Consider the following 14781-nt stretch of genomic DNA (forward strand, 5'->3'; position numbering starts at 1 on the left):
AACTTTTTATTTTTTGACAACTGGCTACCCCGATTCCTTTTCTTTCCCTCATCCTGTAAGCATAAGAACAACTGCTGGTCAACATCTGTTTATTGTCCAGTTCTGAATATAACTTTTCATCCTCATTATTCTGTTATATCCAACTCCCCCACAGTTTTCCTAAGAATTACAACCTCTGGTTGTTGACACAAATGTGTTATAGGTTTTGCACCCCTTTGCATGTGGTGTTGATAAAAAAAAAAATAATAAATAAATAAACAGATATGTAACTCACTTTATTATATAAAACAAGCTTGCAATCCTAAATTTAGGAGCCATCTAGAAGGCTTAGTTGTTGAGCTGAAAGCCTAAGAATGAGTTACAAGAGATTACAAGAGATATGCACCCAAATTTATTTGGATACATGTGACAATTCAAGGCAGATCTTTCACATTTTCTTATTTCTGTGAAGTGTAGGTAAGTGGATACCTGTGCATAAGATTCAGCAGTTGGAGTGGTAGGAGAGGATATAATCCTTAAGTTTCAAGATGCTAATGTCAGCTACCTTCCAGTCATAAGAGGCAAGTTTGCAACTGCAAGTCACCAGGTAACCCCCACACACATACACACCATGCAAGATTTAAGTGCTGGAGCTGATGTTGGAAGTGAAAATTATATATGTAAATGGACTCAAAGATTTTTAGAGCATCTGATTTCTGCGTTGTTCACTAATGTTGAAATACCATCTTGTTGGGGGGATTTCTTTAATAAGACTTCCATATCAGCTTACAAATATTCTTGCCATTTTTTAGCCAAGTGTGTCTAAAGAAAGTTTGGATTGTAAGATGGGGCAGCAGATAGTGCTAAGGCTTCAAATTTGTCGAAGTTGGGTGGATTTTCTTCACGGATATAGTTCAGCAAAACATTCATATATACTCCATGTCCTTTCCAATTTCAACTGAGTTTAGAAACCATCAAAAAATCAAAGAAAAATGGATGCATTCAGGAGGGAATGCAAATATCTGCAATCCATTTCAAAAATGTGACTGCCTTTTTGACCTTAACAATTACTATTTTCATAGTTAAGTTGTTCTACTATTTTCTGGCTAAAAAACCACTTTACCTTACTTATTAGGTGGAAGATGAAATTTCATCACCTGATGTGAGACCACTGCCCCACTTATTGGAGACCTGAAGTGACTTGAAAAAGTATCATGTTTGGTCTCTAGAGCAGGGTTTCTGAACTATGCAAAAAAAAATTAAATAAATAAACAAAAAAATAAAAATAAATAAAATAGTGAAAAAAAATTCTTAATCCCCTCACAGTACTAATGTACTCTTATAACTTTTCATGAGTGGGAATCGTATATAAAAAAAAAATCATTTCTTTTTCTTGCTTTCCAAATGCAACTAGTCTTTCTTTCTAACCTTCTAGATTTTCTTTAAATCTTGGTTCACGTATAAAGAACTTGTACATTAGCAAAAGGCACTTTCTTTGAAGATTTCAATTTTCATAATCTCAACTAGTTTCCTATTTTCAAAACTGTTGATTCATAGACAGATGCTGAGGCACTTATCTCACATAAATTGCTCATGCCTACCTGATAATTCTCAGTGCCATGCATGTTGTTGGTCCTCTGGGTCAGTGGTTGGCTGACCACCTATGGCTACAGCCTGTTTCATGAAACATGCTGAAACCATAAAATTTGCAAGTATATATATCAATTGATTTTATTTTTAACTGAACAGAATGGAAAATAAGTTTGGGTCTAAAGTCTCATATCAACACATTTTTTAAGTATTGCACAAGTCACAAATGACTATTATATCACTGCTGGTATGTATATAAAGCGAAAAGCACTTTTTAATATTATCCAACAGGTTTTGTTTTGTTTTGTCTGTCAGTAAAGTGTTCTGAAATGAAATATAAAGTGTCATTTATGAAAATGAATAAAATCTTTCTTTTTATTGATTAATTTTTAATCTTCCATTGCAGATGAAAATGCAGTTTCCAAATACAAAAACATATCACTCCTACTCTCATCAATTTAGTTCCTTATCTTGATGTTGCTCTTTTCCATGCACATCAGGTGGGATTCCTATCCCATTTCTCAGACTTTCTTTCAATCTTCTGATACAAACATATGCATTGCTAATGTCACCAAAATAGCTCTTAAGGATACAGATTATTAATCTGATCACATTTTTCTTCCACAGATAAGGACAGATATGACAAATCTGTCCACAATAAGAATCAAGCACAGTATGATTGGTTTTTTCAAATTACCATTTATCATCATTAATCATCATCAAATTCCTGCCATGTACCCTCAAGGGGTGTATAGGATATGATAGTACTACATGAAAAAATTACATCATTGCTAACTTCCTATCTACAATTTTCCTCCAAATCAGTCTGTTACTTGTCAAGACTCCAACATTATCAGATCTTATATTTCTATCGTCTAAGGCACTTTGTATCGTATCAATCCACCTATGTCTTGGTCTTCCTCTGGGTCGTTTTCCTGCCAACCTGGCAGAGAACACTCGTTTTGCTAATCTTTTATCTCCCATTCTATTTAAGTGACCATACCAGAAATTAGCTCTGCTAACGCATTCCTGGATGCTGACAATGCAAAGTTCTTTCCTAATATCCTCATTTTTAATATGATATTGCCATTCATGCCATCTGTTCATGCCTATAATCTTTCTCAGGACTCTCATATCTGCAGCCTCTAGTCTTTGGTCAAGTGTTTTACTTCTGACCCAGCTCTCAGATCCATAAGTTAAAACTGGTTTGAACACTGTCTTGTATACAGCTAATTTAGTGTTCCGACTAATTTCTCTCTTATTCCATATGAATTTATTCAATTGACTTCCCACCGTACCAGCTTTGCTGATTCTGTTGTCTACTTCTATATTTAATTTACCATCTTCAGTAAAAATCATGCCTAAGTAGCTAAAACGTTTTATTTGTTCCACAAGTTCTCCATTCACAACACAGTTGACATTTTCAATGATTCTGCCTATTTTCATTGTCTTTGTCTTTTTATTGCTGACCTTCATACCATATCTATTACAACAGTCATTCAATTTAATCAGAGAATCTTGCAGACTTGTAGCGGATTTATTTAGAAGTATAACATCATCTGCATAAAGCAAAGAGCTGACATTAACATCTCCAATTTTCATATCATGTTTAATACCACTTTCCTTCATAATGTGATCCATATAGATAATGAATAACAGAGGGGATAATGTACATCCTTGTCTCACACCAGATTTAACATTAAACCATCTTCCTGTACTTCCTTCAATTCTAACTGCTGACTTACAACTCAAATAAAGACTAAGTATTGCTTGATATAATGCCCCATTGACACCATATAACTGCAGCGTATTGAATAGCTTCTCTCTTGGCACCTTGTCATATGCCTTTTCCAAATCGACAAAACTTAAATACAGATCTTTGTTATATTCGCATGCTTTCTCGACTATTTGTCGTAAAGTGAAGATCTGATCCTGACAGCCTCTGTTTGGCCTGAATCCAGCTTGTTCTTCACCCAACTTTTCTTCCGCAATTCTTCTCAACCGTTTCTCAAGTATACTTGCATAGATCTTGCCAGGAACACTCAGTAGGGAAATACCTCTGTAATTTTCACATTCAGTTTTATTTCCCTTTTTATATATGGGTACTATGAGAGCTCTACTCCAATCATCGGGAATTCGTCCCTCTGTCCAGGCTTTCTGAACTATGCAGTGCAGCCACTGTAAGACTTTCATACCACCATACTTCAGCATTTCTGGTCGATTATCATCTACTTCTGCTGCCTTTCCACATTTCAAGCCTTTAATGGCTTTTCTACTTCAAGTATTGATATGTATTCCTGACTGTATGCCTGTTGAGTGTTTTTTACCGCTGTGCTATCACTGCTCGTTTCATTTAGCAATTTTTCGAAGTAATTACTCCATACTTCAAGGATATCTTTTTCTCCCATTTTCATGTCACCTTTATCATCTCTAACTCTTTTACAGCACTCTTTCCTCCATTCCTAAGCTTCTTCAACAACCTCCAGAATATTTTGCCGCCTTCTTGATATTTATTTTCTATATTCTTGCCAAAGTCCTCCCATGACTTTTGTTTAGCTAGTTTTACAGTGTTTAGCATTCTTGCATTTGTCTCTATATTCTCTAAGTGCACAAGCTGACTTATTTGACAGGAACTTTTGATATGCTTTCTTCTTTTCCTTCACTGTCTCTTTAACTTCCTGTGTCCACCAGGGAGTTCTGATTTTTTTATCCTTGCAGACAACCTCACCACATGCCTCTCTGGCAGAATCAATCAATGTTTTTTTCAGAGTTTGCCATTGAATCTCCAAGGTTTGATTCCTGTTCTCAAACTCTTTCATTTTTTTTTTCAATAATCTTTCTGTATTTTAGTCTACAGTTCACATCTGAGAGCTCCTCAACTTTTATTCGCTTTAAAACTTTCTTACATGTTATTCTTTTCAATATGAAATTCCATTTTATCCTGCTCAAGACTAAATAGTGATCACTTCCAATTTCAAATCCTCTGTACACTCTGATGTCCTGCACCAGGGAGAAAACATCACTATCAACAATAACATAGTCAATGAGACTTTTCTTATTCCTTGCCTCTTCTCTCCATGTGAATTTGTGCACATTTTTATGTTGGAACATGGTGTTAGTAATAACCAGTCCATGTCCTGAGCAGAAATCCAACAGATATTTGCCATTATTATTAGCTTTGCTCTTTTCTCCAAATTTTCCCAAAATATTTTTGTATGTCTCATAATCATTTCCTACTCTGCTATTTAGATCCCCAACAAGGACCAACTTTTCCTTTTTCATTATGTCAGTAGCTTTCTCTAGAGCCTCAAAAAATTCCTACACTTCTAGCTTAGTAGAACCTTCTGTGGGACCATAGGCACAAATAAGTCTCATTGTCCAGTTCCCCATTCTCATATTTGCACACATTACTCTACTTGAGACTGACTGCCATTCAAGAAGATTAGTCTCGTATTTTGTGTTGAATACTATGGCTACTCCTTCTTTTCCTTGATTTCGTTGCCTGAATATAACATTTTGTATTTATTGCTCAGAAAGATCTCACCAGTTTTGGTCTTTTTTGTTTCAGTCACCCCTATTACGTCGATCTGGTATCTAATTCCTCAGCTAGCTCCATTTCTTTGCCATTCAGGCTTCTTACATTGATAGTACCGATCTTTAACTCTGGTGATGTTGAGTTGGGATTTGTTCCAGTAGCTGACTTTTCGCTGTTCGCCCTGGTTCCCTGGCGAAAACAACGGGGGCCTTGTTTAACCGGGCGACGCCCCAGCTGGCATGAAATTTTGTCATGTTGTACCATCATTTTTTTATTTTGGTTTAACCAAAATACAATACAATACAAATAAGAATACAATTTGTTTTCAGATTTGTTCCAGTAGCTGACTTTTCGCTGTTCGCCCTGGTTCCCTGGCGAAAACGGGGGCCTTGTTTAACCGGGCGACGCCCCAGCTGGCATGAAATTTTGTCATGTTGTACCATCATTTTTTTATTTTGGTTTAACCAAAATACAATACAATACAAATAAGAATACAATTTGGTCGGCTAAATCCCAAATTACCAGCCCATCCTTGTTCGTTCAGTATCAAAGTAGATACCCAACAGGGTGCACCACGAGACGGTGAGGATTGGACATTAGGTCAGAAGCCCTGGTCGGTTCTCCACATTCCTTTAAAGGCTATGTGAAGGTCTCCTCTCAGTTATACAGCTTTGACCCTTAAGCACCCTTTATATTATTATTTATTATCATTAAGAGAGACCTCCAGGGAGTCAGAGACTCATTGAGAGAGGCCACATACTACATGCACCAGCTATCATACTTGTTTTTGAATTCATTCCAATCATGCACCACTCTGTGAAAGAAAAATCTAGATCTCACCCCTTTCTTAGCAGTATTCATTCTCAGCTTCCAAGGATGCCCTCTTGTCATTTCCTCATTCTCCATAAAATAAAAGATTTCATCAACTGAAATCCTGGGTGATTCTTTGAGAAGTTTGCAAGTTTCAATCATACACCCTTTTGTAATCAGTCTCAATCTTCAAATTTCTCAATCAGTATTCCACATTCCTGATGTCACACTTCTTTGCACACTTTCTCTCTCCCCCCCCCCACTCTTTCAGAATCACACAGAAACAACCAGGAGAGGAGACCTGTGCACAATAGTCCAAGTGAGGTCTTATCGAGGCCTTGTAAAGATGCAGAATGACTTCCTTATCTTTACATGTGAAGGATCGTTTCAGCATTGCAATTATCTTTTGAGTTGTATTTGCAATCTTTGCTACATGGTCCCTGAACTTCAACTTCCTATCTACTAACACTCCAAGATCCCTAGCCTGATCAGTTTCTTCCAGCATAATCCTGCCAATATAATATAATACGACATAGGATATCTAATCACAACAAAGTGCATGACTTTACATTTACTGACATCTATTTTCCCATGCCCACAATTCCAGCCATTCAAATCATTCTACACATACTGAATATTAGCTGCATTCCTGATTACCCTACCTATCTTTGCATATATTAAGCATATTTTCTGTTTCCTGTATTAAAGCTTGTTATAAATTATCAGGACAACCAAACCTGATTTTGAAAAAGCCTAAAGGTTGTTTCATTCTCAATTCTAACCTTATAGGCATCTAAATGATTTTGCCATTACCTACAGAAGTCAAAGCAGATTTCCAATAGTTTTGTTTTTCATCCAACTCTTGCATTGAGGATTTAAATAAATGTCCATCTGCAAACTATATCAAGCATGTAGTAATCAATGTCAGAGTCTCTGCAGCTCAGTTGGTAAAGACAAGCCCTTTAGTTGTCAATACCTGAATTCGAATCCTCTCTGAGGTGAGGAACTGTTATCAAGTCTTTTCTAATAGTGAGTTAGCTGGTCTCATACAGAGGTAGAGGATTTTTACTCAGAAACCCAGGGTTTGTTTTGTCCCTCAGAACAGACAAACGAGCTCTCTGAACACAGATCTACAGAAATACTGGCCCTTAGTGGATGCAGCAGAGGAGTGATATACAAGCTGCATTAATTTGTCATGACCCATAAGGGATGGATGGGTTGAAGAAGAAAGAATATGATTGTCACTGTGGATTTTTAGGTTGCTGTCACTTAGCATCTGATTTTGGTTATCTACTTATCAGGAAATGCTACTGAAAAGTTTAAATAAACTTAAAGCTCCGATAGCAAGTTGGTAGTTTTTCATATGAATTGTACCCATGAAGGTTTGTAAACTTATTGGAAACCTGCTGCATATACCAAATATGGTACCTTTTCAAGCTTCCAATAAGCAGGATAGTCTTACACCATGGAATGAAAAATCATCACTCACCTAAAGACCCTCACAATATCCATGCCACAGTGGATTTGAATCCGTGGACCTGTTAATAGAAGTGTTATCCACTCTACCAACAAAGATGACTTTATACTCAAATTTGCAGTTAATGCTGGAATAATTGTGTTCTGTTCTTTATTTTCCTTTTTGTATAGATAGTATTGACTTCTCTAGTTGACTGACAATCTGCTCTTCAGTTTTACTGATGAGAATCTACTGATAAATTTGTTATGCTGGTTCCCAAAACAAACTCAATAAGTGCATCTATTACCCCTGCCAAAAAACTGTCTAGAACAGTAGTAAGGGATGATGGGTGAATAATCCACCTAATTGCTCTTTAATGAACCGAACTGTATTTTTAGAGAACTCTTAGGGGTACTATCTCAAATGTGACAACGGTTATCCTTTAAAGAGACTTTTTTTTTTTTTAATGCTGAGGCAATAACTAATATATTTGTGCCAACAAAGAGAGATCTGATGTTAGCATAATTGTAAGAAGAGAAATTTATATAGAGATTTGGGTGGTTTTGGAAGGAAAGTTTTTTAATACAGTAAAATAGGATCGTGTTCTGTTAGCATTAAAATTGAACAAAGTTATTCATAGCAAAGAATGATTCGGAGGTCATAATTTAGAGTAGTAAAGGTTCACATTCTAGAGGTTGAAATGGTCTGCTTAGTACAAAGTGTGATGAAATGTGTGTGGTGCATGATGTTATTAGCAAAATATTGAAAATCAGTTGGAGTAGGTTGCTGATATGTAAGAAGAAGAGGGTGGATGAGAGAACAGAAACCTGTGGAAACAAAGCTAGTATGACATGTAGCTGGCCACCCTGTCAAAGAAGTCAAATGATGGAAGCTTACTTAATAGACCTACTTTCCTTGATCATAAAAGCAGAAGTTGGAAGACAGGAGGTCAACCTTATCTGTGGACAGTGCTACAATAGTACCAACTAGATATGAGAGGTGGAAACATGGTGAATTCTTTTGCAATATACTGGATTTGTTTGGAAGAATGAAAATGATAGTCAGACCACTATCCAAATCTCTAAGTAGAAATCACACATCATCCTGATTTGGAATTATTGTAGTGCCAAAAGACATGGGCCAGAGTGGCTGAGTGAGAGGTGTTCTATAGGAGAAGATTTGAATGAGGTTATTGTTAGAGTTACACAAGCTGACTTCAACAGTATATTTATCAGGAGAACTAGTTAAGAGATTAAGGGCATTGGTAGAGTAAAGGGGGCAAGGAAATTTTGAGCCAGATGATCTCACTGCTTGGTATTTGAACTCTATTAAGCTTGTCCACAAGTTATTTCCTTTACTATTTGGGAAAAGTTGTTTGTATTTTCAAAGTGCTGTTTAGATGGAAATGATGGTTGCATCCATAGTGCTAGGGCACCTGAAGGAAGACCATTTTGAGTTCAATTCTAGTTGCTGACCTTCTTCAAAGCCTTTCTTCAACTGGTTCCTAAGTTATTCTATTTCTAACACAGGCAAGTAGGGGTTTTTTACCTCCTGGAAACTCAGGTTCTTCATCCTATAAATTGAACAATGACCATAGAACTCACTATTTCAGACACATAATACACAGAGTTTAGCTTTGCATTAGGAATACCCACCTAATAATGCATTGGTCTACCTCTCTGTGCAATCACAACTTGCAGATGCCTAGGAACAGATTCCATAAGGTGTTGAACACCCACCATGCATAACTCAGCCCATGTCTGCTGCAGCAACTCTGGCAGTTTATGCTCATTCCGTGGAGGAGGATCAGCAGTTCTCACACCCTGTTCTAGCATATCCCACACATGTTCAATTGGCTTACTGTCGGGGGGGGGGGTATGAAGGCCAAGGCAATGTGTGAATGCATTGTTGTGTTCCTTCAACCACTCAGTAGTTGTATGAGCCTGATGACAAGATGCATTGTCTTGTTGAAAGATGGTACTGTAGTCAGATAGACATGCAGATATGGATAGAGATGGTAAGTAACAGATCCCTATAACATCACCATTTAGTGTTTGTGGGATGATAACCCATAGATCTAGGGCATGCCAAGATAGTTTTCCAGACCATAACACCACTGGCCTGTTGAAACCCCAACTATGCAACCAGGGGATAGGGCTTCATGCTGTTTATGCCAAATGTGAACCTGGCCATCAGCATGGGGCAGCAGGAAATGGGAATCATACCTCCAGATGACCTCCTTCCACCTGTTGCAGGTCCATTGCTGACGTTCATTGGCCCATGTGAAGTGTTATGAGTGATGCCTGGCTGTCATCATGGGTACCCTTGTTGGTCTCCAGCTGTGTGACTGTTGCACATTGTTGCTGAGATTCATGACACTCACCTCTAGAATCAACGACACATGGCTGATCGATGTGAGCCCTTCTGCTGGATGTCTGTTCATGGTTAATCCAGTCCTGGTGCATCCTTGATACAGTAATATGGGAGCAACCAACAAATGCAGCTATTTCCAAAATATTGGCACCTGTCCTCCAGGCCCCAACTATCTTCCTGTGGTTAAATTGGCTTGCGTTGCCATGTTTTCTCCATTACTGGCAAATGTTTACTGATTATGTACAGTGGACAGGCGTGCCCATTTATAATAGCCACATGTGACGTTAATATCATGTAGTACTTCATTATCATGCCGAATCTGTACATCAGGGTGGGTGTTTCTAATGCAAAACTAACTCAGTGTGTATAGTGTTAAAGTCAGGGATACCATGAGATGGCAGCAGTTGTCTGCCATACTCTCCTCCTCAGTTGCCAATTAAAATCACTAATGGTCTTGGGCCAGCTGTTCTGCAAAAGTAGCTAAGGAGACTAGCTGTACAACCAGTCTTTAAAAGTTATGGCTAAATGGCCTTGCCTGTGCCCTTTCAGGAATAAAAGACAGTATTTTAAAGGGTTTCACCAATCTGATGTTTGCTTTGGATCTTTTCAGAAGCCAGAGAGAAATACAGAATTAACTTGCATTCATTTGTGTCGAGAATTCTGGGTTTTCAATGAAAACCTTTCAGTCATGGCATTTGACTTTTTGCCAGAAATGTTAAAAAATGTACCTTTTATATATGCTCAATATACTTTTTTGAAATAATTTTTTTAAAACTACATGAAAAAAAAATCTATATTTCAAGGGGAAAAAAAAGTGAAAAGACTCATTCGTTCAAAATAAAGTAGTATTAGTAATTTTTTCCTTATAGTTTTCAAAGCAGCACACATACTAACACTGAATCACTTTATTTCCAAACCAAAATATGCACTTCCTATATCCAAGAATGAATCATAAAATATCTTTGATCATTAAAATATGATACAGTAGTACTCTCCAGCCAAAAGGCTATGGGTTCGAATCCAATTGTGGGCATGGATGTTTGTGATTGTCTGTGGAAATACTAGTGGTGGTGGTGGTGGGTGGTAGAAGTAGTTGTAGCTGGTGGATTGAGTGGTGTAGACAGAGAGTTTAGTGGAGATGCCCTCCCTTTGAGTCTTTGGACTCCCTGGAGGTGTTATGTAATAATAGTACATTGTATTTACAAAATTTTCTATTGTTGATTCATTTTTATTTGGACGTTAAGTTTAGCTGCAGTCAGCCACACGCAAAACTATTAGTTTTCTCTAAATAAATCTGAGTAAGAAGTGAAACTTATACACTTTCTGTTAAACTGAAATTCTGGTTTCAGGTGTACATATTGTATATACACAGGTCAATTTAACACATGTTCATAATTAACCTGACTGCATTCAGTGTGCAAAAATAATTTACAAGCCAAGCATAACTCCAGATAATGTATCTGGGAAAAGTTTAATTCCTTAGTATATTCCTGTACTACTAAGTGTTAAAATATATATCAGGTGATATATTTTAACAAAAGTAAAATTATACCCCCCCCCCCAAAAAAAAAGCAATAAGTACTGAAGTCAATGGAACATCTTGCTCACAAATATAACAGTGAACTATTAGGTGGTTTTGAAATCAGTATTTTTAAAACAGTTTATTTTTATCTACTAGTTATTTCTGTGAATTAGCATCTTGACTTGTTATAAGTCATGATAATAATTCACAGAGATTTCCTCCCTCCTCTCCAAGATACTTCACAGCATGTAAAAATAACTAGCCATACATTTAAGTTACATTCTCTTGAAATCAATCAAGACCATGCCACTTGCCTATTCTTATTTTTTCTGCAGCAATATGTATTTGCTTGCTACAAGTTAATATTGAACTTCATATACCTTGATGCACGAAAGATACATTCTGATCGACTTCTTTTGTCCTGATGTGCAAACGACAGTGCTGGTCTAGAGCTAAGAATCTGATTTTTCAAGCATTAATGAAGATATTCTAGTGAGAAAAGGACATGAGACATGATCTACAATAACAAATAAGCAAGTAAGAAAAATTTTTGGAAACAAGTAATATCATTTGCTGCCTGATTCACTGAAGATAGAAGCTATGTTTTATAACTAACAAGCTAGGATTTTGAATTCTAATGCAGCAGGAATGTTCATGAAAGTCTTTAGATTGTTAACATGATTAGCAAACCCTTAGTCCACCATGGTATAAATAAAATGAGCAAGGTTTATTTACTGCCTTTTGTGGGTAATCAAATCCAACTTCAGGTCTTTTCTGGTTGAAATGCACAATGCACTTTGTTTGGTGTGAAAAACCCATATATAGATAATAAAAAACATTAAGTTTATCTGGAATGCATACAACACAGGACAAATTTATTTGAATAACTTAAACTACTGTCTTTTGATTGTTATGCAGTCACAATGGATGAAGGTAGTGTACAGGTGTTATGTTCATTCATGGAAATGACAGTATCTTTCTTTAACAAGAACTAGCCAATTAATTTATTATTACTATTATATGACCACCTCCATAGTCAAAGGACTCATTACAGAAGGACACTACACCATACAACTTATCTACACAATTAACACATTACACTATCCATCGGGTGTTAATGTGCAAGTGTATTTTCTGGCCAATTTGCCTGTATTCAGGATAACGAGTTTTCTGGAGGAGAACGCCTGCTGTTACCAACTTGCCTTCAATTGATAAAGCCATTAGATTTCTCTCATCATGAAGAGAAATGAACTGTGGTTTTTCCACAGTTCATTTCTCTGTTCACGTGAGTATGCCCCTCATTGTTCTTTCAACTATGCTACAGAAGTGCTATTTGAGAAACATGACTACTCACTGCTTGCTTCTTTGGAAATGGAAAAACTCAAAGCCAATTCATGAAAAGGTTATGTAAATTAGGATCGATTTCCCATGGATTTTCACTGCATCATTCATCTGGAGGAACACTGTGCTGAACTTTTTTTTTTTTAAAGAATGTTATGAACACTTATTTCAACAATGACCTACATTTCAGGAAATGCTTTGGCTCATCATTAATCCAAACTTTCTATATTTTAGTTCTTTCTATATTTTAAAAAAAATATAGAAAGAACAGTCAGTAATGTTTATTATTACTAGTAGGGTTGGTTGATGAAGCAGATATTTCTGTTTTCTACCCTACGGGCTGTGAGTTTGAATCCTGTCATGACATGGATTGGTCTTTAGAAGTAGATGATTTTCATCTGCTTGTGGGAGACACACTACTCTAAGAGTGTGTCTTTTACCAAGAGACTAAAGTTGGTAAAGAGTGGCAACAGCATGAATTCATGGACACTGAATTGACAAATTCCTACTTTATAGCTTTACTGTACTTTAGCTACCAAATTTGTGTGAGGTAGGTTTTATATTTATGAGGAGAAACAGGAACCAACAGCAGGAACACTACTACTAAATAATCATCACTCTCAAAACCAGTACACAGAACACAAACTGGCACCTAATAAGAATAAATTTCCAATATTTTGACCAAGTCAAACTGCTATCATCAAAAAAATGTACATGCAGACATTACATAAGTTATGACTAAAGCAGAACAACAAAAGCAAGTCTAAAGTACTAAATAGTGCTCTCTAATGGGCTGGAATGGATATCTTAGTTGTAAGTACAAGTACAGTTTGAAGTAAGTTCCTAAAACCAAATTTATTTAGGTTTCAGTAGTTCCTTAAGGCTGAAGCAGGTCGTTTGTGTTTAAATTTGCTCCTGTGGAATAAAGTAGCCTTTTTTTTTTCCACTATATCTTATGGTAGGTGTCTAAGGCATGGGCAGCAAGTCATGAGTGGCCATAGTGGTGAAACTGGATGCAGTCTTTGTGTTTGGCAATCTTATGTTGACTGTCTTGCCTGTTTGACCAAGTGCATGGTATCTGGCGAACACCTGCTAAGTGCAGGAAATGTAGCTGGTCTTAGGGAAAGCAGATGAGAAATACCATATTTTTATTTTTATTTTTTTTTAAATGGTATGGATATATGGAATGGTAATAGATTTGGTGCAGTCTCTGTGCTGGAGAGGAGAAAGTGCCTGAGTGCACATATCACTTTGTTGCCTGATGATGGCAATTTGACTACCAAAATATTGGAAATATTAAAAAGTCATTCTAATTAATATATAGTTTGTTGTAACTTAAGTCATATCATTATAAATGTCCAACACATAAGCCTTGCTACCAGAATTACTATAATCCATGGAGATTTAACAACACACAAAGCCTGCCAGTGTGGTAAGTTAAAACTGAAGCTTTCTTGACAACTAATAACGCTAGCATTTCTAAAATACTGGTGGAATAACATCATCCCTAATTGTGTTAGATTAAAATGCTGTTTTAAATCAAAGACTCTCTGCATATATATACTGTCCAACCACACATGCGAAAACCCTGGCTGGCACAGTTCCAAGAAGTCAATTCATGTTGAAGGGAGGGAAAGGAATGAGGCAATGCACGAAATCGTATACTTTATACATAAAATTTTCCAACTGTTGTACAAGCAAAATAATTACCACTTTAAAAACTAGAATTTTCATAAAATAAAAGGTAATTTTATGACATATAATAATAAACACTCATCATTGATTACCTTATTATCGGAATGGATTTGCCTTCTGCTGCCAAGCACAGAAGTGTTGAGGGGTCTCGCATCTGTGGTTGGACAGTAAGTGCACACTAGCTTCACCCTTTTACAGGAATAGAGATCAGGACCTCTGAGAAGACTTTTATCAGGGGACACAAAGTTTCTTTTGGGCTCCTTCCCTTCTCCATTAGTCTTTCTGTTTTTATCCACTATGGTTTATACGATGAGCTGTAGCCTGTAAGGTCAAAAACGGTATTGAAGAGAAGAGAGGGGTGGAGTAGAGTGCTCTGTTAATTTTGTGCATTTAACGCCTTATGCTCTTATACTCCCTTCACAATAAATAAAATAAAAGAGGATCAGAGATAAGAAAGCACTTTTGATTTGAACACCTTTG

The 14781-nt window shown here is 36.6% G+C and overlaps 1 long non-coding RNA gene across 1 annotated transcript in view; it reads right to left on the reverse strand.

Moving 5' to 3' along the window:
• Positions 1–14507, reverse strand: part of LOC150101586 (uncharacterized) — a 47731-nt gene extending 33224 nt beyond the window's left edge. The window contains exon 1 of the long non-coding RNA XR_016549017.1: positions 14394–14507. This is a non-coding gene — a long non-coding RNA (uncharacterized LOC150101586). The remainder of the gene's footprint in view (positions 1–14393) is intronic.
• Positions 14508–14781: the final 274 nt, after the last annotated feature.

This window comes from Typopeltis vanoorti, chromosome 11 (assembly GCF_054136105.1).
Source record: "Typopeltis vanoorti isolate ZY-2024b chromosome 11, IOZ_Tvanoo_1.0, whole genome shotgun sequence".
NCBI classification, from domain to species: Eukaryota; Metazoa; Arthropoda; class Arachnida; order Uropygi; family Thelyphonidae; genus Typopeltis; species Typopeltis vanoorti.